The following is a 27,014-nucleotide window of genomic DNA, read 5'->3' as shown; positions in this document are numbered from 1 at the left end:
ATGATGCACGAAATCCTAAAAACTCAAAAATAGCTCTAACATTTCCCCATTGAAGTCTTTCATAGGCTTTAGACATATCAAACTTAGTACTAATCATCCTTGTTTACCACCAGAATGGTTTACGAAGATGACAAAAAGGTAAAGTTACAACTTATTTGACACCTTGAGGGGTGCCAATATGGGAATCTCATTTTAGAAAACCCTTCCATAATAATAATAAACAAATTAAGGACTCAAAGGAAATCTTTGACAAATACAACTAGATGGCCCAAACAAAAACCAAAACATTTCCCCTCTAGTTTAATAGAGTAGGTACAAGAATACAAAATTAAATATATTATAACATAACATGATGCACTAAATCCCAAAACTCAAAAATGGCTTTAACATATCCCCATGGAAGCCTATAATAGGCTTTAATGATATATCATATCACACCATGATGTACTAAATCCCAAAAACTCAAAAATAGCTTTAACATTTCCCCCATTGAAGCCTTTCATAGACTTTAGACATATCAAGCTTAACACTGACCATCCCTGTTTACCACCGGAATGGTTTAAAAAATGAAAAATCTTGTGCACAATTACCACATTATCTATAATTTACCTACTCTTAAGACAGAGAAATAATCCTATACAAGAAAGTTTCAACCTATTGACCAACAATTTAGCTATGATTTTAGAAGTAGACCCTTCAGCTTCTAGCCCAACGTGAACTGGCTACAGTTTTTTCTAAATCTATTTCTACCTTCGTTGGCCATTAAAAGTCTCTTTGAAATCTATTTTGGCCTTCATTGGTCCTTAAGCCTCGTTGAACAAGCTTGGTACTAACGGGGCACGACCTAATTATAAGCCAATTTACTATGTGGGTAGTTTGGGCGGCTGAGGAAATAGCCCTTAAAACTTGTGTCAATTAATTTGCATTGTTTCTTGAACAATGATTTCCTGTGCCGGATCCCGGATGCTAAAGAAATTATGGATGGCTTGGACTCAATGACACCTCTTAAGTCCCTTGGACCGAACGGTTTGCCTCTAGCTTTTTATCAGCGCTACTAGGACCTTATGGAAGTGGACATCTGTAAGTTTGTTAAAGGTTCTTTTGTCCGTGGTTCTTTGCCTTGAAGCTGCAATAATACTTTGCTTTGCCTTATTCCTAAAACTGATCAACCGGAAACAGTGGACAATTTTTGGCCTATTAGTCTTTGTAATTTTGCAACTAAGATTGCCACGAAGATTGTTGCCCCCTGCTTGAAAGGCATTCTGGATACGGTCATATCCCCGACCCAATCTGCATTCATCCCCGAAAGGCTCATCTCAGACAACATTCTCCTTGCTCATGAAGCTTTTCACTATATCAAAGGGAGGAAGAAAGGGAAGAAGAAATTTATTGCTCTCAAGTTAGACATGAAAAAGGCCTATAATCGCCTGGAATGACGATTTATAGAGAGTTCTCCTCAAATTGGGCTTCTGTACCAAGTGGGTGGATATGATCATGTTGTGCATTTCATCGGTTTCCTACAGCTTGCTTATTAATGGTTCTGCTCGTGGTGACATTTCTCCGTTTAGAGGCATTCGACAAGGAGATCTCTTATCACCAGCCATTTTCATTCTGTGTGCCCAAGCTCTTAGTTCAGTTTTTATAGAGGCCGAAAGAGAAGGTCTTATCCATGGACTACGAGTAAGAAATCAGTCTTCCCCTATTCCCATCTTCTCTTTATAGATGACACACTTCTCTTTACTGAGGTATCTCTTCAAGAAATCCACAATATCAGGGCTTGTTTGGACCTCTACTGCTAGGCAAGTGGTCAACAAATCAATCTCCAGAAGTCTACTCTCATCTTCAGCCCCAACACACCTCCCAAATTCAAAAGGTGGTTCTTTCGTATTCTAAAAATTCCTTACGGTGGCCCTATGAAGAAATACCTTGGCTTATCCTCCCACTTTGAAAATTCTAAACTTGAGCTTTTGGGAGAGGTGAATGACAGAACCAAGAGTAAGCTTCAAGGTTGGAAGCAAATTCTGCTCTCCCAAGCAGGGAAAGAGGTGATGATAGTCTATGGCACTCTCCATGAACAACTTTGCAGCCTCTCATTTTAAACTGCCAGCCTCTCACCATAGCAAGATTAAGCAACCAGCAACTCACTTTTTCTGGGGGCACACTGAGGAGAAGCATAAGATCTATTGGATTTCCTGGGACAGATTGTGTAGATCCAAGGAGAAAGGAGGTCTTGGTTTTCATGACCCGGCACTTCACAATCAAGCCCTCTTGAGCAAATTGGCTTGGAGAATGTGGAAGTTTCCAGACTCTCACTGGGCAACTCATATGAAGCAAATTTACTTTCCTCATTCAACTTTTCTCCAGGGTCGAGTCGGCTCCAACCCTTCTTGGGCGTGGCGTAGCATTTTAGAAGGCCGAAAAACCCTTCAGGCTGGAGCTCGAGGGAGAATATTCATATTTGGGAAGACCAACGGATCCCCTCTTCTCCTACTCTCAAGCTTCTCTACCCCCACTTCAAAGAATAGATTGGAACATTGATTTTGGTTCTCATCGATTAGGAGAACCGGACCTAGGATATGGTGGTGCTCAGGTTCCACCAGACCGATATTGCTGCAATTACCAAGTTAAATTGAGCTTATTCCCCTCTCTGGATTCCCAAGTTTGGGGAGCTGCAAAGAACGACACTTTCTCGGTTAAAACGGCTCGCCATCTGTTGTGCAATATCCAAGATCAGAATGCCTCTTCTCGGCCCTCTTCTTCAAGGCAGAACCATCGTCGTCTCATTCTAGATGCGGTTTGGAAAGAAATCTGGTCCTGCTTCTCAATGCCTAAGGTGAGGAACTTCTTAAGGAGAGCTTGTTCTGAAGGGCTGGCCACAGCGGATGGACTTGCTCGTCGCCAATTGCATCTTGATCCCCACTACGATCACTGCGGTAAGGTTGAATCAGCCAACCACATGCTCTTTGACTGCATCTTTGCTAGAGCCACTTGGTTCGCATCTCGGTTTACATGTATTCCTCCTGATGACCCTCAAATCTCCAAGATGATAATAGCGTGGAAGTCTTTGCCCTCTTCCAATAAGCAAGCAGCCAAGGAATGCTCAGGCGTCGCTTCTTATATTTGCTGGAATCTTTGGAAGGCTCGCAATGACAAGCTTTTCAATGGAAAGGAGTGGTCCCCGGTGGAGGTCGTCAGGCGAGCCGAGAAGGAGTTCCAAGAATTCAACTTGATTGTTGGCCCGGCTGCAGGTGATCGTGGACAACAGAAACCTATTGGAAGCACCGAGGAGTCTTCCCTTCCCCGCTGCTGGTCACCTCCCCCTCCAACTTTCTTCAAGTTGAACTCGGATGCCTCTTTGGTGGGTGACATTGGAGGCCTTGGCTTTATCCTTCGTGACTCTGCCGGGAGGCCATCTGTGGCCTTCTCTGAGCCCTCAAGCTTCATTTCGATCTTCCAAGGAGAAGCCTTGGCTTTGAGAGCGGGTCTCTTATATTCTATTGCTGAGGTGGTTGATGACATTATTGTCAAGTTGGATAGTTTGGATTTGGTGAAGTGTTTGACAGGCGTGAAGACTCCTCCTCTGGACTCCATCACCATAGTCCAGGATATCTTATACTTGTCTTCCTTCCCTCACTCTTTCTCCTTTAATTTTGTTCCAAGAGAGATTAACAACGTCGCTGACTCTTTGGCTCGGAGGGCAGGGTCTATTGCGTGTAGGACCCTTTGGCCCATTTCCACTCCGTGGCTATCTGATTTGTGTAACTCAGATACTATGCGCTGGTCATGCTTTAATAGATAGACTGGTTCCTACCCAAAAAAAAAAGATGGATTTGGGATATTTTGCAGATTTCAAATCCATTTGGCAAATGTTAAATCTAATTAATGATTTGAAATCGTCAGCTGGTTCGAAAATCCAATTGACAACTTCAAGCAAATCTGGTTTCAGATTAGATATGTATACAGAAAAAGCACATGTTGATCAGATTACCCAATTAGGTTAATTTGAAGTCTAAGTACTCTCTAATTAACTCGGCTCGGAAAATTACACCCCTCCCCTACACTTTATCCTAATTACATATTCCTCCCCTCAGGTTTTCTTTACACTCGTGCCCCCTCTGGCTGATGGTGTTAGTCTGGTGGGTGTTAATGGTTGAAAAAGACTTTTTTACCCTTGTACTAAAACTTCACAAGTAGAATTACAATGCTACCCTTTTCTTCATCTTCAACCTAAAACACCCATAACAGAGGAAACAAAGGTCTTCAAGGTATCTCTGGAAAACTCTGGTGCTACCGTATAGGGCCGCGAAAATTGGAAGCAGGGGGTGGACACTCGGGGCGTTGCCAGGCGGCGGTGCCTTGCTGGGTTGCACAAAGCGTGGTGCTACCTTACGGGGCCGCGTCTATCCGTGGTGGTGACGCATGTACGGTACGCATCCTTTTTGGGGTTTTTTTGTATTTCTTTGATGTTGGTGGGTTCAGGGGGGACAATGCCAGTCTTTGGCGCCCAGTTGTCGTCATCGCTGGGGGGGTGACAAAATTCAATGTCTACAGGCGTATGAATATACACAAATAATAATCTATAATATGAATGCATATGAGCATGGGGGAGTCTAAGACTGTGGGGGATGAGGATCATAAATTAATGTGTGCATACAAGCAAAATACAACATTAAAAAGAAAGGAGAGAAAGCAAGGAGTATGTGTGACCACCATCTAGAAAGATGGGATCACACTCCTCAAGGGATGCAAAACGATTTAAATAATAAAACAAAACAAACTAATCAAGAACTTGAAAGTTGAATATCACCAACCTAGTTGAAGACAACCAAAAAAAGGGAGATGTGGAGGCTTCCTTTTTGTGACTCGAGGGGTTTGTACGTTGAGTAAGTATCGCCGCTTATAGTGGCTTCTCTTGTCTCTTCGTATGTGACACTTCCTTGTCATGACAAGATCATTGGGAAGATGACTCTAAACTTTGACTTTTGAAGCTTCAAGTGTGATTGTGGCACTCAAGGGGGCAGGGAGGCAATAGGCTAAGGCCAAGTGAGGGCCAAAGACGAGAGACCTAAGACACTTGACTAGGGGAGCTGAATTGCAAGCAAGCACCTATGGAAAACTTGTGTAACCCTCCTCAACGTGAGAGAGATTGTATTTAGATGTAGAGGAGTATGTCCACTCCCAAATTCGTGTAGGGATGCTTAGTTTGATTCGGATTGTCAAAAGTTGGGATCTTTGCATCGACGATGAGTGCTTGGTCAAGGTTATGGCTAATGGGGGGTCAAGGTTCTGGTTAATGGGGTGTGGGCAAGTGGTTAGTTGCTTTAGGGAAGGTTTCTTGGGACCTAAAGAAGCCAAAATACACATCTAGGGTGCCAAAAATAGGCTTGGTCACGAAAAGAATCGAAATCGGAGCTAAACATAGAAAGTTTTGGCTTCTTGGATTTGCATAGATTCGTCAGTGAACTAAGGTCAAATCGACATCGAGGAGGGGTGAGATGGACATGGAGTGACTGTCAATGAACGACACTCGACATCAGGAAAGGGCTCAGCTGTCGATGTTTAAATTCTCGGTGTCGAGGCAAGTTAGACAGTAGAGATGTTCTGCCCCATAGTCAAAGGGTATGGCTCGATGTCGATGGAAGGTTGGGTCAATGTCGACTTGGGGTCTTTGAGTGTCGACATGGATGATTTTGGCTATTTGTGTCAAGTTCTGTGCTGGGCCAAACTGGTTCCAGGGATCTGGGTTAGGGCTAGCCTTTCCAGGGGATTTTGGAGGGCTTGGAGGCTCTGGTTATGGCTCCGACAAAGGAAGAATCAATGATCGATAAATGGATTTTGACAGTGCACACTGACGCTACATCCACAGATACAATGACTCTAGGCCTTAGAGGGTTCTCATCAGCGTCACAGGAAACCTCCGGGGGGAAAGACAAAATGAGGTGTCTACATGAGGCCTTTTGTATGGGGATGAGGCATCTTTGGAATGATTGAGAGTGGATTTTTCTTGTTGGGTTGGGGTAAGGCGAGAATGTCTCCTTATGTATTCTTCCCTTTTTTGCGGAGTTTGAGTATAATAAAATTTTAGGGGCCAGCCCGGATCCCAGTAAATATTCAGGTTAAAAAAAAATAGCTTCAGAAACTAATGCAGAGTTAAGAAAATTTAATAATGAAATATTCCATGTACCGTGAATAATAGCTTACTCACCCTAGAGAAAACAGAGTGAGGAACCAAATGTTATAAAGTAAAATTTTCAATTTTTGGAATCCAAGGATTAGTCCACATGGAAATATTAACTCCATCCCCCACACGACAACACGCCCTCTTATCCCCCACACGACAACATACCACCTTTTTATCCCCCACATGGCAACACACCATCATATATGAAATAAGTAATACTTTAACAATAATATTCTCAATCATCGATCCTCTTTTTGTGCAAAAGAAAAAAAAATTAATAAATCATAATTACAAAAGTATTTAGTCTTAAGAACTTAAACCCAAAGAGTAGAAGGATTAGTAAACAATTGTCACCATAATTTAACCAACAAAGCCTTATTATGGATCATAGAATCCCTAAGTCCCAAACCATCAAAATTCTTAGGTTTATATATAGTAGACTAGGGGTGCAAGTTTAGCCTTATCGGTCTGAACCCACCCTAGCTTGCCCTGAGCTCGAACAGGGCCCGGGCTTAAGATTTCTGGCCCTGAGTATCAAGATCAAAAATTCCTGGCCCTAAGTAAGGGTCAGGCTGGGCAGGGTTGAGGCCTCGTGCTTAGCCCAACCCTGATTTTTTAATAAATCACATGGTTTTATGGTTGACTAGGATTGGTTGATTACATATGATACCATAATGTGAGAAGCATGGAATCATTTTGTCTTAAAAAAAGATAAAACAAAATCTAAGCCTAATGACCTAATCGCATTTCAATCTCAGAAATCAATTTAGGGAAACAAATGAAGGAGAAGAAGACCTACGGCAGCAGCACACCTATTCTGGCTTCACCTCAACTTTATTGCTTCCCTCTCTTATTCCGATAGTTTTTTTTTTTTTCTCTTCATTCTATTTTCTGATTTTCTCTTCTTCTCTAAACTAAACCTTATGGCTACATACCCTTTACACTTTACAACGTTTCATTTTTCAGTGGCACACCACACTTTCGGCAGCACATCCAACTTCACTTGAACAACAATAGGGATTGTTGTGTTTTAAATTCCTCAAAAGTTTTAATCCAATATTGCAAATCAACACTTCACAAAGGGGATTCAAAAACCCAAATTCCTTTCAATCACTCACACACATAGGAGAGAATGAGAGAGAAGAGAGAGTTGACCAGCCAGGGGAGGAGGCTAACAAACATATGTGTTACAAACTTAGAATGTTACTGTGTATGGGTCACCTTGTGTTACAAGGTCAGGGCCAATCAGGGTGGGCTTGGGCAGGACTGAGCCTGGCAGGGTTTGGGTTAGGGTTGAGGTTTATAGGCCTTGTTGCGTCAAGAAATCATCGAACGGTCCTGCGAGTGCCGTCACCTGCAAGTGGACCAAGGGGTCAACAGAGAGAACCGGTGTGGTTCCGGCCTAGGGCTCTCCGATGCCAAAGTTAGATCTCCTGAGCAAATAGATGAATAGTGATTATTCAATATGAGTTTTGATGTCCCTCGATGGGGTTGTGTACCTTGCCTTTTATAGTAGTGTATGGCGGTGTGGAGAGTCCCAGTTTGATGGCGATTGTGCCGTTGAGTGGATAGAGGCCCTGGGTAATGGGGCTCTATCCTGATTGGCCATCTCCCCGCGGGAGGGGGTGTCCTGGTGGTATCAAGATCCTTAGTGCATAGATACCTGCGTGTGGTGATAACGTCATTGGTGCTTGAATCCATCTGGGTGACGTGACTTCTAAGCGGTGGCCTAGAGTCCTGGTGGTGACATGAGTCTGTAGTGATACGATCGGGTCATAGATGAGTAGCCCCAATGTCCGTGCACCTCACGTCTGTGTCCACGATGCCGTGCCTGGGTGCAGGCCCCGCCTGGGTGAGAGGCCGCGCTTGGGTGTAGCCACACCTAGGTGAGGCCGCGCCTGGGTGAGAGACCGCGCCTGGGTGCAGGCCGCGCCTGGGTGTGGCCGTGCCTAGGTGGGGCCGCGCCCGGATGAGAGGCCGCCTGGATGTGGCCGCGCCTGAGTGGGGGCCGCTGGGTGCAGGCCGCGCCTGGGTGAGGCTGCGCCTGGGTGTGGCCGTGCCTGGGTAAGGCCATGCTTGGGTGTAGCCGCGCTTGGTGCAGACCACGCCTGGGTGAGGCTGCACCTGGGTGCTGGCCGCGCCTAGGTGGTGGGACCCCGATTCGTTCCCCTTTGTTCTAGAGCGGGTCGCCCTGTGACATGTGGCGGCTGCTGATTGGTCCGGTGAGTCTTGGATGTATCATTTGCCCCCCACTCTCTTGGGATAGGATGTCCAAGAGAGTAGATGCCTTTAGATAGTGAGGGGTCCGCTACGAATAGACTTTCTTTGCGGGGCTTGCCTTTAAATCTAGTAATGAGGTAGGAGAGGTTGGGGGTTCAAACCTTTCCTCCTGCACTTTTTCTTCTTTTGTTTTTTGTAGATATATGTTCCTCTCCTTCACTTTCTCTTCCTTCACTTCTCATTTCTCTTTCTTACTTTTTGTCTCCCATTTTGCTCTTCTTTAATTTTTCCTTTGCATTCCACTTTTTGCCTTTTGTCCTCTTTTTGCTGCCCACCATGTGTTTGTCTTTGGGTCACCTACACTAGTATCCATTTTTGCTTGATTTTGGGTCCTTGTGTTTGCTTTGTGCTCACTTGGTGTCTTGTTTGCTTGGAGGACTTGAGTGGTGCTTGGCTTGAGTGCTTTGCCTCTGGTGGTCTCTCTCACTTAATCGTGCTAGTAGTGTGGCCTCGTCGTCGTGTGCCTGCCTCCCCGTGCGATCGCCTTCCCCCCTGAGGTAAGTTCGATCCCTTTTCTTTCTTTTCCTTTTTTTTTTTTTTTTTTCTTGTAGGGCGGAGCCTAGGTGAGGCCGCGCCTGCGGGTATGGCCGCTCCTAGGGTGGCCGAGCCTGCGTGGCCGTGCCTATGGGGCTTGCAGGCCGTGCCTGGGTGGCCACGCCTATGGGGCGTGCAGGCTGAGCCTATGGGGCGTGAGGCCTCGCCTGGGTGGCCGCGGCGTGGGTGTGATGGACCCTCATGCTTCTTCACTTTTCTTCTTCTTGTCTGTGATGGATCTGTTGTTTATACTTTGCAGGTGGCCTTCATTTCATTTTTTCTTGCTAGCTTCTGGGAGATCGCTTTCTCGAGTAAGTAGTCCATTCCTCTCTTGCCGTTCATGTCATTCCCAGGTGACCTTGGCCCTGCTTCAGTCGGGGTTGGATCTTCAAAGGAGCGTTCCCCAGGATCGCCTTCTTCTGTGGGTACTCCATCCTCTATACCCTCCCCCAGTACTATTGATGTAGGTGTGGGACCTTCTAGTGTCTCCGGTCCCAGTAGGAATCGTAGGTCCTCTGGGGCGGCATCCTCAGTCGCTGGTCCTGCTGATAGGTTGGGCCCTGTTGCTAGCATCTTGTCACCTTCTGACTTGGTCTCCCTCCGTGAGGAGTTCCATATTCCCGCTGAGGTCATGTTCCGTACTCCTGGGCCTGGCGAGTATGCCTTCTCTCACCGTGCAGATGAGATCTGTCTCTACCGTTCCTTTTTTCTCCAGGGCCTTCGCCTTCCTATCCCTCGTTTTGTCGAGTTGGTGTTAGAGCATTGGCACCTCACCCCTGGGCAGGTGTTGCCCAATTCTTGGAGGGTGATCTTGGGTTTTTATGTCTTCTTCGCCCGCCTGGGGCGTGCCGCCACTGTTCCCCTGTTCTCCCACTTTTATCTGTTGAAGAAGGGAAACCATGGATGTTATCACTTTGCTCGCCGCGTGCTCAAGGGGCCCTATGCCTCTGTGGAGCTTCTCACAGGGATCACTAGCAACGTGAAGTATTGGAGGGATCGCTTCTTTTTTAGCACGGTCCCCCGATGCCCACTACGGACTGTTAGGGAAGTCATTGACCTCAAGAGGGTCAATCAGGGGCTTGAGCTGAGTGATTTTGAGGGTGACTCCCTCAAGCTGTGCCTGGGTCGCGATCCGTTCCTCGTCCAGGAGTTGGACTCGGAGGCCTTCCTGTCCCTCTGGAAGCTGAGTCTTGGTAAGAGCACTGTCTTTTGTACTTGATTGGCATGTTGGTATTTGAATATATATGTCATCTGATTGGTTGGGCGGTCTATGCAGTGGATATGCGTCCGGACTTCAGTTTGCTATGTGGCAATCTGCGGAGGAAGGCCGCTTCTCAGGGTGGTCCATCTGCTGGAGTGATCGATGTAGGTGGTGCTTCTGCACCTGTGGTTGTTGGAGCGAAGCGGAAGGGTGGTCCAAGACATGCCCACATGATAAGCTCTGGTGTACGTGTCCTCCTTCCCAGTACTCTCCTGATGGTGATGGCATTTCGGGCTCTGTGCCTCTGCCTCCCTCTGTCGCCCCTTCCGGGTCTTCTGTATTGCCCCTCTCCAAGGGGAAAGGCATGAGTTCCTCTGGTGGTACTGCCACTGATCTTCCCCCGCTGGATGAGTCCTTGGTGATCACCTTGGGCATGCCGGAGGGCTCGACCTTGGCTGGAGCCGACGTGTCGCGGGAGTGGGTGGACAAGGGTAGGCTCCCTACCGCAAGGGTAGTCTTGCAGAGGCTTAGCGATGCTTGTCTGGCCCAGACTCTCTACCATGATATGGCTTCGGTGAGTTATCCTTTTTTTTTTTCTCGTCATGTTCATTGCTCCATTTATTCTTAGATTGTTTTATCGCTTGCCATGTTGATTGTAGGTCCATCACCGTGTTGCTGAGGCGGTGCTTCGATTGGAGGGTCACGCTTCTCGTGAGGTGCAGATACAGCGCACCCTGCGTGACATGGAGAGGGAGCTCCAGGGACCGATTGATGCCCGTGAGAGGGCCGAGGCCGATGCACAGAGGGCGTCGGGAAGCTCCTGGAGGTGTCTGAGGAGCTGCGTGTGACCTCTGCTAGTGCGGCCGAGAGCTCGGCTAGGGTTCTTGCCTTAGAGGAGGAGCTTCATTCATTGAGGGGAAGGCATGAGGCGGAGCTAGCATCTGCAGGTGAGCGAGCTGTGGCTGAGTTCCAGCGTCCTCCGTGTTCTCGACCCTGTATCAGTCGCAGCTTCAGCCTGCCTATGAGGGAGGGGTCCGGGACTTAGCCGCTTGTGTCCTGGAGGTGACCCCCGATTATGACCTCTCTGTCTTGGGGTTCTCTGAGTTTGCTGTGGCGCTTCCGGGTGTAGCGGGGGTGGAGAGCATTCCAGTGTCAGAGGTGGAGGCTGCCCTGCCTGAGGGGGGTGCTGTTGCGCGTCTTCTTGAGGTGGACATGATGTCTCCTGCTGGGTCGGATGTGACCCACCCCTCTGTGGTCCCTTGACCCTACGGCCATACCGATCCTGTAGATGTCTCAACCTTTTTCTTTTTTTGAACTTGAGTTATAACTATTATGACTTTTCTATATGATCGCTTTTGCTTTTCTTTGATTGCATTGTCTCTTGGTGATTGTTTGTGCGTTGATGCTCTCTGACCCTTGATAGTCATGGGATTTTGGTAGTGGCGTTGCGCCTTGGTGATCATCGGACCTTGGTGGGTTAACGCCTTAGGCGTAGAGCCTCAGTGGTGCATGACGCCTTAGGCATAAAGCCTCAGTGGTGGCATAACGCCTTAGGCATGAAGCCTCAGTGGTGGCATGACGCCTTAGGCATAAAGCCTCAGTGGTGGCATGACGCCTTAGGCACGAAGCCTCAGTGGGGGCATGTTGCCTTAGGCATAAAGCCTCAGTGGTGGCATGATGCCTTAGGCATAGAGCCTCAGTGGTGGCATGACGCCTTAGGTATAGAGCCTCAGTGGTGGCATGACGCCTTAGGCACGAAGCCTCAGTGGGGGCATGTTGCCTTAGGCATAAAGCCTCAGTGGTGGCATGACGCCTTAGGCATGAAGCCGCAGTAGTGGCATGACGCCTTAGGCATGAAGCCTCAGTGGTGGCATGTTGCCGTAGGCATGAAGCCTCAGTGGTGGCATGTTGCCTTAGGCATAAAGCCTCAGTGGTGGCATGACGCCTTAGGCATAGAGCCTCAGTGGTGGCATGTTGCCTTGGGCATAAAGCCTCAGTGGTGGCATGACGCCTTAGGCATGAAGCCTCAGTGGTGGCATGTTGCCTTAGGCATAAAGCCTCCATGGTGGCATGTTGCCTTAGGCCTAAAGCCTCCGGGGTGGCGTGACACCTTGGTGTAGTGGCAGTGATTCGATTGAGTGGTAGAAGAAGACAAGTATTCCTGAAACATCTCTTTAGTTTGAATGAAATTCAAATTGACCTTGAAACAGTGATGTCGTCTACTACTACTGCTACTGCTACTGCTGCTGCTACCACTACCACTACTGCTACTACTTGACTGCTACTATTGATGGAGCTGTTTGCTTCTACTGATAATACTTCTTCAGGTGTTCTGAGTTCCAGGTACGGTCTACCTTCTTGCCCCCTGGAGTCTTCAAGCAGTAGGTCCCTAGATGTATCTGCTTGGAGACTATGTAGGGTCCTTCCCAGTTGGCTGACAGCTTCCCTGCCTTCTGTGGCTGTGATGCACTTGCCCTCCGTAGGACTAGATCTCCCTGGTGGAATAGCCTTTCCTTGACCCTGGCATTATAGTACCTGGCAGTACGTTGCTGGTAGGCGACGTTCCTTAGTAGTGCTCTCTCACGGACCTCATCTATAAAGTCTAGGTTCACCCATAGTCCGTCGATATAGGTACGTTCATTGAAGTGCAGAACCCTATGGGACATGGCACAGACCTCTACTAGCGCCAATGCTTCAGTGCCATATGCTAGGCAGAATGGGCTCTCTCCTGTGGGTGTCCGTACTGTAGTTCGGTATACCCACAGGACACTTGGTAGCTCTTCGACCCATTTTCCTTTGGCTCCCTCTAGCCTTTTCTTGAATCCTTCTAGTAGTGTTCTGTTGGTGACCTCCACCTGACCATTGGCCTATGGGTATGCTACCGATACAGGCCGATAGTCGATGTTGTAGCTGTGACAAAATGCTTGGAATTTGGGGTTGTTGAATTGTTTACCGTTGTCTGAGATGAGGATTTGTGGTACCCCAAACCTGTAGATGACGTCGTTGCGGACGAACTTCTCCATCTCTGTCTCTGTTATCTTGGCCAAGGGTTTAGCTTCGACCCACTTGGTGAAGTAGTCAATTGCGACGACCAGGTACTTTCTGTTTCCCGGTGCTGCGGTGAAGTTGCCTAAGATGTCCAGTCCCCACATGGCAAAAGGTATGGGGTTGAGGATTGATGTCAGCTTGGTGGCGGGTATGTGGGGTACTGGGGCGAATAACTGACATTGCTCGCACTTCTTGGCATATTGGATGGCCTCCTCTTGCATTCGTAGCCAGTATAGTCCCTGGTGGAGGATTTTGTAGGCTAGGGCTCGTCCCCCCATGTGGCTTCCACATATCCCCTCATGGACTTCGGCTAGGGCGTACTCTGCCCCCTTGGGTCCTAGGCACCGGAGTAGTGGTGTTGTTGCCCCCCGCTTGTACAGTACCCCGTCTAGGATGGTGTACTTTGCAGCTCTCATCCTGATCTTCCTTGCCTCGGCCTTGTCTTCTGGTAAGACATCGTTCTGGAGGTAGTTGAGTAAAGGGTCCATCCAGCTAGGTCCCTCCTCGATTTTGTTAACCTGTTTTTCCTTATACGTTGGCTCATGCAGGATCTCAACATAGACTGCGCTAGCCAAATTTTGGAGTTCCTCATTGGCTAGCCTGGATAGGGCGTCAGCGGCGGCGTTCTCATCCCTGGAAACTCGAACCATCTCGAACTTCACGAAACCCTCGATCAATGCTTGAGCACGTGCTAGGTATGATGCCATCCTATCATCTTTCACCTCATACTTTCCATTCACCTGATTCACCACGAGCTGGGAGTCGCTCCAGGTGGATAGGTGTGTGACTTGAATGGCTCTGGCCACCCGAAGTCCAGCTAGTAGTACCTCGTATTCTGCTTCATTACTGGATCTTTGGAAGGTGAATCGGAGAGCATATTGGATACGAAATCCTTCGGGGCTGGTTAATATAAGACCAGCGCCGCTTCCCGCCGCATTACTCGACCCATCCACGAACATGTCCCACGATCCGTGATCCTTCTCCTCGGGCTCCCCTTTTTTTATTCGATCTCAGACAGGGTACACTCTGCAATAAAATCTGCAAGAGCCTGGCCTTTGATGGCTGTCCTTGGTTGGAACCTGATGTCATGCTCACTTAACTCCACCGCCCATGCTATCAATCGTCCGGAGACGTCTGGCTTGTGAAGTATCTTCTTCAAAGGTAGGTCTATGAGGACTATGATGGTATGGGCTTAGAAGTATGGTCGTAGCTTCCTGGCTACTATTACCAATGCATAGGCTACCTTCTCGATCCTAGTGTACCTGGTCTCTGCATCGATTAGAACATGGCTGACGTAGTTGATAGGCCTCTGGACTTTGTCTTCTTCCTTCAGCAGTACTGCGCTGACCGCGACAGGGGTGGCAGCCAGGTAGAGCTGCAACTCTTCGTTAGGTTCTAGTCACCCAAGCAGTGGTGGGCTCTCTAGGTACTCCTTCAATTCTCCAAATGCCTACTGGCACTCTTCTGTCCATGTGAAATCTTTAGGGCTTGGGAGGTTCTTCAACGTTTTGAAGAATGGTAAGCACTTATCACCTGATCGTGACACGAACCTAGAAAGGGTGGCGACCCTTCCATTCAACCTCTGCACTTCCCTGACTGTCTGAGGAGGTGCCATCTCTTGGATGGCCTTGATCTTGGATGGGTTGGCTTCTATTCCACGGACTGAGACCATGAACCCCAGGAATTTTCTTGACGTTACACCGAAGGCACACTTTGCAGGGTTTAGCTTCATCTGGTTCCTCCTTAGTACTATGAATACTTCCTCTAGGTTGGTCAGGTGTTGGTTGGCGTGGATGCTTTTCACGAGCATGTCATCCACATATACCTCCATGTTGTGCCCGATCTGCTCCTCGAACATCTTGTTGACCATCCTCTGATAGGTGGCCCCTGCATTCTTCAACCCGAACAACATGACGTTGTAGTAGTAGTTCTCTTTGTCCGTCCGAAATGCGGTGTAGGACTCATCACCCTCATGCATGAGGATCTGGTTGTATCCGGAGTAGGCATCCATGAAACTCAGCATCTCATGGCCGGCGGTGGCATCGATCAGTAGGTAGATCCTGGGCAATGGGTACTCATCTTTTGGGCATGCCTTGTTCAGGTCGGTGTAGTCGACACACATCCTCCACTTCCCACTTGGCTTTGGTACCATGACTACGTTGGCGAGCCAGGTTGGAAACTTCTCCTTTCTGATGAACCCTGATTGGCTTAACTTCTCGACCTCCTCCTTGATTGTTGCTTGTCGGTCGAGGTCGAAGTTATGCCGCTTCTGTTGAACGGGCTTCCTGGTTGGGTCGACATGTAGTCGGTGTTCCGCTATGGAACGTAGTATTCCCGGCATGTCGGAGGTCGACCATGCGAAGACATCCATGTTCGCTTGGAGGAGGTGTCCAAGCCCTTCTTTCTGTTCCTTACTTAGCAGCGAGCCGACCTGAACGACCTTGGAGGGGTCGTCCCGGCTGAGGGGCCATGGGATGAGGTCTTCCATTGGCCTTCCCCTTCTTTCTGTCAGTTCATCTCTCTGGTCACTAACCATGCTCTCTAGGAAGAGTGCCATTCCACGGGTGTTACCATTGTTCTTTTTCATGAAGGTGGCATAGCACTCCCTTGCTTTCTTCTGATCTCCTCGGAATTCGCCTACCCCATTCTCGGTGGGGAACTTCATCTTCAGGTAAAGTGGCGATATGACTCCTCTAAGGGCCGTCAGTGATGGTCACCCTAAGAGGCCATTGAAGGACACCACGGACTTGACTACCATGAAATTCACCATGATGGTTACTTGTTGAGGGTGTGCCCCGAAGGTGACGGGTAGTTCTATGGTACCTCTGATGGAGGCGGTGGCACCTGAGAATCCATAGAGGTAAGTGGGCTCTGGTTTGAGCTGATCGTCCCCGAACCTGAACTGTCGATAGGCGTCCAAGGAGAGTACGTCATTAGACGCCCCTGTGTCAATCAGTACCCTGTGTACAGGCCGGTTGGCTACCTCCACCTGTACTACCAGGGCATCTTCATATGGGAAGTTTAGTCCTTCTAGGTCTTCATCCGAGAAGGAGATCACCATCTCGATCTTGGCTATCTTGCTTGGCTTCTCTGCCACTCCCATGAACCTGGCATGAGCTTTAGCTTTTCTGGTGGACTCTTGCCCCGGTCCTCCAAGTATGGTGAGGATAGGAGGTCCCTTGGTGCCACTAGGTTCTGTTGCATCTCTCAGCTCTTCTGGGCGGTCACTCTCTCGATCTGTTCTTCTTTCTTCTTGTCTCGGTTCCACTCTGTCTCCATCGCGACCTTTATCTCCTTGGCCTGAGCGGTTGTCACGCCTCCCCTTCACATACTTGTTCAAGCTTCCTGCTCTTACCAGTTGTTCTATCTCTCTCTTCAATTTATAGCACTCCTCTGTGTCATGCCCATTCTCTTTGTGGAAGAGACAATATTTGTTAGGGTTTCGCTTCTCTGGTCCTACTAGCATGGGTCGTGGCCAATGGAGTAGGTCACGGTCCTGGATTTGCATGAGTATCTGGGACCTGGTGGTGTTCAGTGGTGTGAACTCAGGGGTGCTTGCCCTCTCACTTCTCTCTGGGCGACGGTCTGTCCTCCCAGATGGATGGTCGCTTTTCTCTTGTCGACGCTCTGTCCTCGACCTCTTACCCTCTTTGCGGTCATCAGGTGCTGACCTCTTGTTATCCTGTGGCTTGGCCTCGATTATTTTCGTTCTAGCTTGTAGTACCTCAGCCATATTTGCAAACTTGTTGCACCGCTCCAGGAGCTCTTTCATAGTCCTGGTCCATGACGTGCCAGGTCCTTGATCAGGTCCAGATCCCTGATGCCTCCTGCTAGGGCTGCATGTGGTGTCTGGTCATCCAAATCTCGAACCTCCTGGGACTCCTTGGTGAACCTGTTAACGTACTCCCTGAGAGATTCCCCAAGGTTCTGTACCACGTTCAGTAGATTGATGGTGGTCTTCTTCTACTTGACACTGCTTTGGAAGTGGGTGACGAACTGTTCGTATAGCTCTGCGAATGAGCACATAGATCTCGGTCGTAGCCTGGAGAACCATTATGTGGCTGCTCCCTTGAGGGATGCCGGGAATGCCCGATAGGAGACCATGTCCGACCCACCATACAACGTCATCATGCCATTAAAGTAGTCGATGTGGTCATTAGGGTCAGTGGTACCACTGTAGAGTTCAAAGGTGGGTAGTCGAAACCTGGAAGGTAGCGTGGTGGACATGATCTCCGTCGAGAATGGGTGTTGTCCAGGTATAGAATGTGTCTCACCTTTGGTCTGCTTCTTCAACCCTTCCAGCTTCTCATCCAGGTCGCGGAGTCTTCGATCGAGCTCCTCGTCCCGTGTCTCTCCCTCACTCCTGGCCGGACGTTTACTGTGACCCCGTTCACGCTCTCTCCTGGATGTCCCCTCCCGCCTTAAGTGTTGACGGGATGGTGAATGGTCCCGCCGTGATGATCCCTGTCATGAAGGTGAGGGGCTTTCCTCTCTGTAGGTCCGGCTTCGTCGTGGTATGTGACCTTCTTCAAGTCGTCCGTCGAACACAGACCTCCGGACTGATCTCTACGGGCTAGACACCCTTGCCCTGGGTGTTGGCGACGTCCCACGTTCTGACCGTGGCGAGAGGTCTCTTGTTCTCCTGGGATGTTGGGAAGGCTCCCCCAGCTGCAGAGTGGGGGTTGCCTGTCGCGCAAGTCTCTCTGATCTCACGCCCCTGGGAGATGATCTCCTAGGATTCGGCTTTTGTCGAGGTACGGACTCCACCCTTGCTGATGGTGAAGTCCTTCGATGGTGAGACGTCGCACGCTGTGTCAAGTATTCTCGAAAGAGTCATTGTTCATCGAGGATCTGTCGTTGCAAGTCATCGATCTGACCCACAGTGGCTGGAGCATTGGGGTCAGGTATCACCTCCACCACCACATCGTCTACCTCGTCATTGTTGGGCTCGTCGACCACAAACTGGTCATTAAGGGGGATCTCTTCCTCCAGAGAGACATGGTCCTGGTCATTGGCGCTGCGGCGAGAGCACTCTGGGGGTGGTGATCCATTCCTTGCTCCGTTGTTGGTGGTGGTAGTCTTCCTTCGTGCCATTGAATGTATATGGAAGCGAGCTAGTAGATGTGATGGCTAGCGTCGTTCCCACAGACGGTGCCAATCTGTTGCGTCAAGAAATTATTGAGCGGTCCTGCAAGTGCCGTCACCTGCAAGTGGACCAAGGGGTTAACAGAGAGAACCGGTGTGGTTCCGACCTAGGGCTCTCCGATGCCAAAGTTAGATCTCCTGAGCAAATAGATGAATAGTGGTTATTCAATATGAGTTTTGATGTCCCTCGATGGGGTTGTGTACCTTGCCTTTTATAGTAGTGTATGGCGGTGTGGAGAGTCCCAGTTTGATGGCGATTGTGCCGTTGAGTAGATAGAGGCCCTGGGTAATGGGGCTCTATCCTGATTGGCCATCTCCCTGCTGGAGGGGGTGTCCTGGTTGTATCAAGATCCTTGGTGGATAGATACCTGTGTGTGGTGATAACGTCATTGGTGCTTGAATCCGTCTGGGTGACGTGACTTCTAAGCGGTGGCCTAGAGTCCTGGTGGTGACATGAGTCTGTAGTGATACGATCAGGTCATAAATGAGTAGCTCCGATGTCCGTGCACCTCATGTCTGTGTCCACGATGCCGTGCCTGGGTGCAGGCTGCGCCTGGGTGAGAGGCCGCACCTGGGTACAGGCCGCGCCTGGGTGAGGCCGCGCCTGGGTGTGGCCACGCCTAGGTGAGGCCGCGCTTGGGTGCAAGCCGCGCCTGGGTGAGGCCGCCCCTGGGTGTGGCCGCCCCTGGTGCAGGCCGCGCCTGGGTGAGGCCGCGCCTGGGTGTTGGCCGGGCCCGGGTGGTGGGACCCCGGTTCGTTCCCCTTGGTTCTGGAGCGGGTCGCCCTGTGACACGTGGTGGCCGCTGATTGGTCCGGTGAATCTTGGATGTATCAGGCCTTGACTCAGGGTCAGGGCAGACCTGGGCTAAGCTAGCATGATTTAGGGTTGGGTTGGGGTTTTATAAAGCCCGGCCCAGCCTGGCCCTGTTGCAGCCCTATATTAGACCATACTATAGGAGACTACTTTCGATGCCCAATCTCAACACCTCCCCAAAAAGCCAAACTAATATAATTTAAAGTTTTACACACTTTTTAAGAAGCAAAAAACACGTCATCCAATACATAAGGATACAATAAAGCACAAACTTAATTAGAATAGTACATCCTATTTGAAATAAGAGGAATTATCAATTTTCCTAATTTATTTCTAACTCTACATACTACATGATTCCAAGATGCTACCATATTTGTAGCAAAAAACATAGGATTACCCAAATATATAGCAAACTCAACAATAGACTTTACACCCGAACATTGAAACACCATACTTCTAATAGCAAGCGACACAGATTTATTAAACAACACCCCACTTGTTTGATAATTATGTTGTTGTCCTGCCAAATCCTGAAAAAAGATTCAATATAGCAAGCACTGTAGTGATATTCTCTTTTGACGCTTTACAAAGAAGAAATGTATCATCTGCAAATAAGAGATGTGTAACCTTAGGGGCATTCCTCCCAACCTTAATCGCTTTAAACTATTTTAGATCTCTATAAGGTTTTAGTATTTAGAAGGGAGTGTCTAAATGACACTTTCTAGAGGCATATTTATAACTTGACACCTTTTGCCCTTTGTCTTATTCCTAAAAGTTCTTTAAGATAGGGGTGTGAAAGGAGTTTCAAAAATAATTCAAAAATGATATATCAGTATATCATTATCAAAAGGTGTTGTTGCCATACATAATTTTCGATAACACATAGGCAATGACACTATTACCCTCATTGGAAAAAAAAATCATGTTATACAAAAGGGCAAAAAAATAAGTTTACAATATATTTGACAAATTGAGGGGTGTAAATAAGAAAATCCCATTTTAGAAAGCCCTTCCATAATAATATAAACAAATAAGGGCTCAAAGAGCGACAAATTCCTCTAGATGGTTCAAAAAAAAAACAAAACAAACTCCCCTCTAGTTTAGAGTTGGTACAAGAAGACAAATAAATATATCATATCACACCTTGATGCACTAAATCCCAAAAACTATAAAATAGCTCTAGCATATCCCCATGCAAGCCTATAATAGGCTTTTGGGATATATCATATCACACCATGATGCACTAAATCTCAAAAACTCAAAAATAACTCTAACATTTCCCCCCATTGAAGCTTTTCATAGGCTTTAGACATATCAAGCTTAATACTAACTGTCCTTGTTGACCACTAGAATGGTTTTAAAAAAGAAAATTCTTGTGCACAATTATCACATTATCTATAATTTGCCTACTCTTAAGACAGAAATAATCCTATAAAGGGAAGTTTCAACCTATTAACCAACAATGTAGCTATGATTTTATAAGCAGATCCTTTAGCTACTAGCCCAACGTGAACTGGCTACAATTTTTTAAAATCTATTTCTACCTACATCGTCCATTAAAAGTCTATTTGAAATCTATTTTTGCCTTCATTGGTCCTTAAGCCTCGTTGAACAAGCTTGGTACTAACGGGGCATGACCTAATTCTAAGCCAATTTACTATGTGGGTAGTTTGGGCGGCCGAGGAAATAGCCCTTAAAACTTGTGTCAACTTGGCACAAATTCTTTTTCCCATCCATGTAGGTGTAGCTACTAGTTTGTTGTTTTGTAGGGCCATAAGTTTAATGATAACATGTTTTGTCAAACCCTGCCCCTGATTGACTGGAATCTTACCTGAAGGACAGGAACCCCAGACATGGCAACCAAGCACACTGTGGAGTATCACTCCACTGGTTGATATTGATGAGGAAACCCTGTGCAGGTCTTCCCACATACCTATCAAAAGATGGACAGCTGACCCTTGCAGCTGCACAACTCATAGCATAATGTATTGCCTGGACTCCAGGCATTCTCTCTCCTCTTCACAATTGTGGGTCCCACTCCTGGAAATGTGTGTAAAAGACCCTAAATAGCATGTGGGTACAAGGCCCCGACCCTGGGTCAAACCCCTGTGCAAGCCCATAGAGTTTCAGCCTTGCTGAAATCTCTGGGCGATGCAGACATCACCCAGAGACATCACCCAGAGTGCAAAATAGCATTATTTTAAGAATTTAATTTGTGGGGACCACCCATATTGGACATGGACACCCTCTATAGGTTGAGGGGAGTCTGAGGGACCACCTCATACCCTTGGATCACTGTGGACCCCACTAGAGTGCCCAGAATGGCTGAGAATGTAGTCAAAAATGCATTTTGGAAAAGGGCCTTAATAGCCAAATAGACCCTAGTCATGGGTTGGGCTATAAATAGGGGTACCTTAGGCTCATTTAGAGCTCTTGGTACTGTTCAAATCGTGGGGGAAGAGAGAAGAAAGAAAAGGAAGAAAAGAGAGGAAGAAGAAGCAGAAAAGAGAAAGAGAAGAAGGGAGGGAGCAGCCTTGCCCTCTAAGGCCTTGGATTCAAGCAGCCCTACATCTATTCAGGTATAACACCTCTATCCATACCTGCTGCCTTGATGAATCACTGCTGTCCTCTTGATATCTCTGTGCATTTGAATGTTTTCTAGCCATTGGCAGCCCAGAACAGCTGGGGACTGCCAAGTACCACCTCAGATCTACCATGCAAACATGGTGCATGGAAGATCTGAGTGTTTAAAGATGATTTTCATACCTGTTTTACAGATCTGGAACCAAAACCATGCTGTGTTTGGCTGCACTGCTCAGTTACACTGAAAACAAGCTGTTTGGAGTCCTGATTCCTTGTTCTGACTGCATGGGATCTAGCCCTAGGTGGTAGCAGACTTGAATCAGTGTAATAAACCTGAAATCAACCTTGCATGCAGCTGAAACCAAGTTTGGTACCAGGTGAAATCGTGGGTTACTATTCACTGGCCTGTCTGGGCAGCCTCTGACAGCCAAGTGGTGGGCCCAATTGAAAATCCACAAGGACCAGTGTAAAGAACACCCCTGGGGGTCCATGATGACCTAACATGCATGGGGGGATGATGTGGCCACTGCCCATGGCCAGCAACCTTGGAAACTCAGCCAAATCACATTTTTGAAATCTCCGAGCGATGCACTGGGCGATGCAGACAATGCCCAGAGACATCACCCAGTGAATGAAATTTTGCTGGATTGATGATTTGACTTGGGGGACTTCACCCTAAGGCGATATAACTATGTAGGGAGGTGGAAAATGACCAGAATGCCCCTCCCCACATCTATCCATATGTGGAAATGCTTTAGGAACCTAAGTGGGCCCCGCAGGACTTGGAAACCCTGCTTGTGTTGGTCCTGCAGCACTGTCAAGTTGGGGACAGCACTGTAAGTCTAATGTAACCTAGGATCATGTACCAATATAGTAAAAGAACATTTTGCTCCTAGGCCACCAACTTTGGATGATGCACCGGGACATAGGCCTAAGGCCCAGTGCAAGGCCCAGAGAAATCCAAGTGAAGACTAACTGTACATCGGGTCAACCCAGTGAGCTTAGATCAACCCTAGGACCTTAAAAAACAGATGGAAATATTAAAATGATAATTTTTTATTTATATCTAGGATTTGGTCCCTCGCTCGGGGCCTACAGCCAGACTGCAGCCGGAACTGAATTTGCAACTGAGTTCTTAGAGCCAGACCCAGGTGAGTGAAGTATTATCATATATGTATGTGTAACTGTGTTACTATGCCAACAGTTAAATTCTTAAATTATTAATGCTATGTTATTTAAATTCTGTTCAATTACTCAAAATTACTACACATTGATTGTCTGTTGATCAACACAGTGATTTTTACATGATGACTGTGAATCTTAGACTAGATGCCATAGTCGGCTTGGAAATGAGGCTGGTGGTAGTCCATAGTATGGGATACGGTTGACACCGCCCGACTCATACGATGCCATATAGACATGGGGCTAGAGTTTCATCACCCGTGCTATGCACCCTTGCCAACAGGGGTTAAGGTGTTGGATAACTGTGAGGACTACCGTAAAACCTTAGAGGCGTTTGCGTCGGGAAGCCTCAGCACAGCTGGGATGCCCCAGGGCAGATTTGCAGGGAAGCCTCGGGCTATAAGCTTGGGAAGCACCGAAAGGTGAAGTTTTTGGCTGAGTGCCACACATAAAGATTATGCACCGGTTTGGTGGAATTATATTGAGTCGATTACCTCACAGGAGTTAATCCAGAGGGCCGATTGGGCTGACCTGGGTAGGGAGTTGCTGGAGCCGATTGGTCCTCTCCGACAACTCAATGGGTGTATCGCGGGAAGGGGTAACCAAGCCCACACCAGGGATACATATATTGGGGGTTGTAGTAGCACTAACCTGGCTTAGTTGTATTACTGGGTGGCTAATGAATAATCTGGACTTGCATATCATGTAGGATCATGTGGATTGTGGTTGCATATGCATGCATGATGATATGTTTTGCTCATGAGCTCGGTGAGGCTCACACTCTGTTGTATATATTTTTTTTCTAGATGATTCTGCAGGTGGATGCCACTGTGGCATGGAGGCTCATTACGAGGAGGAGAGCCCTAATTGTTATGATGATATTGGTGTGGACCCCGACGGAGGTTGTGCCGATGATGCATGCTTTCTCGGTGGTCATTGATGAAGACCAGTGAGGAGTGTGCTTGATACTTTTGTCTTGGGGACTCCTTTTTGTTTTTGTTAGGAGTTTATCCCCGTCTTACTTGTGGTGCGATTTTAGGCTTTTCTTTCTTTTTGGGGTTGAGTTATCTCACCTTGTATATATATATATATATATATGTATGTATGTATTTTCTTTGGCTTTTGTTCTTGTCAGCTTTACTTTCCAATTTGTGGGTGTATGGGGAATGTAATAGAACAAACTTATGTATGTATATATTATCATCATTTCTGTATCGCTACGCTTTCTCTTTTGTTGTTATATTTGTAGTTTATCTGCAATACTCTGATCTTGCTTATGGTAAAGTGATGAATGTGGGACCGTGAATGTAATAACTGCTTTTAGATCCGTGGGGTTTGGCGGATTGCCGTTATGCAATTCGGGTCACCTACCCAATCCTCCTAGGGGGTGGTTTGGGGTGTGACATGTTTGATATATAGTTTTAGGGAAAAAGATCTCTATCCTGGAGTGTGGCCTACGCCAACACTCTCATGAGTCTATCTCTCTCCTGCCCATGTGAAAAGACACCTTTGCCCTCTTGTTTTAAGGAGGAGAGAGATAGACACATGGGAGTGCTTGCGTAGGCCACACTCCCGTATAGAAAACTGCTTCCTATAGTTTTAATATTCTTGATCTACCAAAATTAATTTGGATTGTTCTCTAGCATTCTAAAGATGGATTTGGGATATTCTACAGATTTCAAATCTATTTGGCATGTCTTAAATCTAATTGATGATTTGAAATCGTCAGCTGGTTCGAAAATCCAAAGTGACAATTTCAAGCAAATCTGATTTCAGATTAAATATGTACATGGAAAAATAGATGTTAATCAGATTACCCATTTAAGTTAATTTGAAGTCTAAGTACTCTCTAATTAACTTGGCCCGGAAAATTACATCCCCCTCCCCTTGCATTGTCCTAATTACACATTTCTCCCTTTAATTGTCCTAATTACCCTTGTACCCCCTCTCGCTGACTGGGTTAGGCTGGTGTTAGTTATTGGTTGGAAAAGACTTTTTACCCTTGTACTAAAATATCACAAATAGAATTACAATCTTACCCTTCTCTTCATCTTCAACCTAAAACATCCATAACAGAAGAAACGAGGGTCTTCAAGGTATCTCCTGCAAAATCCGGCGTTGAGAACCACCACCATTGCAGTTGACGCTTTTCTCTTCTATTTGAAGAGCCATTGCATTTCTTTGTTTATAAGTTGCGTTGCTTTCATCCAGACAGTGACGGAAAAGGGTTCAAACCCATCATCGTCATCGCTTGATATCGGTAATATCAAAATCTGCAACCTTTGGAGATAAAAAATAAAAAATAAAAAAATCCCAACCCTAGCTTTCTTGCCCCTCCGTTCTACTACTATCACCAGGTTCACCAGATATGAACAGCAATTTCTTCGCTTTTGATCACAACCCCAATGTTCCCTCTTTAATTAAAGGTCCCAATTTTCTGTTGGAAAACCAATATGGTGCTCAGAGTGAACCCTAGCTTTGCTCTATAATAAAGCAAAGATATTAGCATGGTAGACACTAGTGAAGACTTCGTTGATGAAATTCTCGAGCATGACTGAGAAGGTGAGATTGGAGTGGGAGAGAAGAGACAAGTACTTGTTGACATCTTTCCTGACTTTTGAGATGATTCTAGAATCGGTAGGCTCGGCGGTGCTGGTCCGAATAATATCGACTCCTTCGAGCCAAGAAGAAGAAGAAGACGAACATTATAGACTTTGTAGTCAAAACCCTTCAAAGTCTCAAGGGAGAAATCCCCTGAAACCTTCAAGCTTGAAGCAAATTTGAATTTCGAGCATCAATGAGTTGCCAACGACTTTATCATATCCCACCACCCTTTAATTTAGATCAGCAAATTTGCATAGCTTTGGTCGGATCTTAAAACCTTTTCTATGAATCAGAGCAACTATTGTAACCAAATCCATACCTGGAAGATAAATCTAGTGCTCTGATTCCTAGCAAAAATTTGCAAATACTCCAGCTCACTCGGAGGAACCCAACACGTACAATACTCAAGGATGCTTATCCAATTATCCTCTCTTTTGATCTTTACTTCTTCTCTAGGTGAGGGTAACAATGATCGATTGATAGTGGAGGAAAGTGTATGATGTGCAGGTGGTGGTGGTGGGAGTGACTAGTGAAGTAGAGGTGGAGATTATTCATGATAATGCTCTGCATGTCTGTCTTCACGTATTATGAGGTTTTTGGGATCCGATGGTGGTGTTTGTCGGTTGAAGAAGAAGAAGAAGGAGAAGAAGAATGGACACTTTCGCCTCCCAGTGGCCCGATAGCGGAGGTCCTGTGACCAAGCATATATGGTAGGGTCAAAGTCACATGGCTATGAATTATACTATTGGGATTTCATACTTCAGACAATCAAACTCAATCAATCAAGCTCAACTCAGGAATTAAATTCTGTGAATTTTTCTTCAGTTCCCATCGCTCATTCTCATGGGAGTAGGTTTCATTGCCAGCAATTAGATGTTTAGGAGGTGGAAGATGAAGTTGGGAGGAAGAAGAAAGGGAAAGGTGCCTCTATCTTCGTTTTTAATCAAAAGGGTACAAGGATCATCTTACATGGACTCAAGGTTAGTTTGGGGATTAAAAAAATATTACTAAGTCACGTCATGACTTAACAGACGGACACTAATGGCATGGGGTATAATAGTTGTTAGTCAAATAGCAATCCATGGGATCATCTCCATGTTGATCATGGCTAAAACCTATGGTTGAATTTATCTAGGTTAGACCATGGTCTCCCATGGTGACCCTAGAACAACCAATTATAAACCAATTAGGGTTTTACTCCTCCTGGGTTAACCCATGGCTGCCCATGGCTGCCCTATTTTAATTTTAGGGTTGCCCATGGTCGCCCATGGGAACCCTGGTGTAACCCAGTTAGGGTATGGTATAATAAACCATTACCCAATCCTTCTTTTTCTTGTCTCATAAAATTATGGGATCCCTAAGAGAGAAAATTCATCTATTTTCCATCCCATGGAAAGAGGGATCCATCCCATACCTGAATGCGCAACAGAAAAAGATCGTGT

Source organism: Telopea speciosissima, chromosome 5 (genome assembly GCF_018873765.1).
Source record: "Telopea speciosissima isolate NSW1024214 ecotype Mountain lineage chromosome 5, Tspe_v1, whole genome shotgun sequence".
Classification (NCBI taxonomy): Eukaryota; Viridiplantae; Streptophyta; class Magnoliopsida; order Proteales; family Proteaceae; genus Telopea; species Telopea speciosissima.
Note: the sequence above shows the minus strand (reverse complement) of the source record.